We start from the raw sequence: 2,500 nt of genomic DNA, 5'->3' as shown, positions 1-2,500 counted from the left end.
TGCAGATGTGTTGTTTTTTTTCAATCACGATGACTGTTTTTGCACTCTTGGGGAACATGAATATTTCTGGTGGGAGTGATGTTACCGCCATCTCTTCTAAGCAGATGAGTCCTCCTTTCAGATCTGCTTGCAAAATAGAAAACGGGTGCCCAACCGTTGCCTTCGTCTTAGGAGCCTTGTCACCTTCCCTTAGACATCAGATACTCTTAGGTTTGTTTGCCTAAATCAGATTGTTGTGCTTACATCTGTGTCAGCCTTTTCCCAATTCTCTTGGGAATCTGATCAAAATGTGATTCAAGGTGCAAAGAGTTGATCCACGCTGCTTGTAAGATCGGTCTTCCTCTTTCACCCATATTTAAAGAGGTCATTTGGCGTTGGCAATAAAGGAAAACTTTTCCTTATCAGCACTTAAGGCTATATCACTTTGAGAACACCGGTTCTCGTCCGATCACCGAAGTTAAGCAACGTCGAGCCTAGTTAGTACTTAGATGGGTGACCGCTTGCGAAACCTAGGTGTTGTAAACGTCTTTCTATCCTCCTTAATGAACCTTCATAGCCACTAGATATGATATCGATGATTTGACAATCATAGCGTAAAGGTCTTTCCCTCAGCATCTAAGAAAGGGATATCTCGAAACTAGGCAAGCCCCTCTGAGACAGAACAATTCTCAGCAAATGTTCAGAGTCTTACAAATCGAACGTAGAAGTCTTGCTAAACTTCTTGGTGGCAGTGAGTCGTTTTAGTAAATCCTGTAAATGGTGACAGACGGCCCTGGAACCCGCATGAGCTTTTGCCGCCACTGCCCTCACTTTGTCGAAAGAGAAGTCGATCATGTTGAAAAGGCTGTGAGATTTAAGCGGTAGCAGCAGGAAGGGAAATCTCCAAACGGAATATTTCTTCTGGGGTCACTGTGATGTGGAGGGGGTTATTATTCATACATACATTCATTTATATATATATGTGTGTGCGTGTATAGTGTAAACAGAGTTAGCGGTTATATTAACCGATTAAGGGATAAAATATCCGTATGTACCATCGCTTTCCGTTACCCGTGTCATCACCGGGAATTGGTGTGCAGGCACACTATGCACGTGGAATGCAGGTAAGAAAATGATAAACAAGCGATTATCAGGAAAAGAATACAAATAATCAGAAAATGGAGAAAACCTCAGATTAACAAACACATCGATTAGACCAGTGGTTTTCAATCAGGGTTCCGCCAGTATAGTCCAGGGGTTCCGCAAGAAGTTACAAAACTGCTAAAATCGGCAGTAATTTTTAATTCTCCTGTGCAGATATGTGTGCATAAGACCATTAAATTATTGCACAGGGGTTCCTCGGGCCAGTGGAATGTTTCCTTGGGGTTCCGCTCCAGCAAAAAGTTTGAAAAGCACTGGATTAGACCATATCTATAGTGTATTTGTTAATACAACAGCTAGACTTGTTACGTCAAGCTTTGTATTTAAAAAATGCGCTATAGATGTGGTCCAACCGATGTGTTTGTTAATCTGGGGTTTTCTCTATTTTCTGATTATTTGTATTTATATATATGTATGGATATAAATTTTCGAAATACGAGAGTAGAAAAACAGCCAACAACTGATGAAGGATCGTTTTTTTTTTGTGTGTGTGTTGTTTGTCTTGTTTTCCATTTGTGTGTTTCGTTGTTCGAAAAAAATAGTTCCTATCCCATGTACCCGTACTTCGTATTTTTTGTTGTACACGTTTCGTGCCGTCCTGTGCCCACATATGCATATATTTATGCGTATAGATGTAAGTATGTACGTATACGTATGTATGTATGCATATATATATATATATATTATATATATATATATATATATATATATATATATATATATATATACCTGCCTTTATACCTGCATTATACCTGCCTTTATGGCTTATAGGTTAAATGAGGTATGACTGCCCTCGCTGCCGAAACAGCTGTCAGATGTGATTTAATTACATATTAATTTTGAAATTTTATACTTATATCTCTTTGTCTATTTACATTTACTGTATATTTTTATAAATGCCTTTACTGATATGTAATGGTGTAATAAAGTAATGTTGGGTACAATCTGATAGTTGATGTTTTATTGATTTAAGTATGTGTCTCCATTTTCTAATTTTGTAGTATTAATTACGGTAATATTATTACCTTTACCCATATAATACAATAGATGAACTGATTGTTTGGCAATTTTTAACATCTATGTATTAGTCTTGTTGGGTACCTATCTAGCAGTATATTGGATATTTTATCCCATGGTGGGTTGAATTTTCAACCCCTAAACTCATTTTATAACCTATATATATATATATATATAATATTATATATATATATATATATATATAATATATATATATAGATATATATACATAATATATTATATATTATATATGCATATAAATATCTATATTATATATATATATATATCTATATATATACACACACACACACACACACTCATCTATGCATGTATTCATGTATCT

The 2,500-nt window shown here is 35.7% G+C and overlaps 1 pseudogene; it reads left to right on the top strand.

Moving 5' to 3' along the window:
* The first annotated feature begins 406 nt into the window (after positions 1 to 406).
* LOC115230867 lies at positions 407 to 525 on the top strand (annotated as a pseudogene).
* The last annotated feature ends 1,975 nt before the right edge of the window (positions 526 to 2,500 follow it).

This window comes from Octopus sinensis, unplaced genomic scaffold, assembly GCF_006345805.1.
Source record: "Octopus sinensis unplaced genomic scaffold, ASM634580v1 Contig16603, whole genome shotgun sequence".
Classification (NCBI taxonomy): domain Eukaryota; kingdom Metazoa; phylum Mollusca; class Cephalopoda; order Octopoda; family Octopodidae; genus Octopus; species Octopus sinensis.
This window is presented reverse-complemented; position numbering and strand designations above follow the sequence as displayed.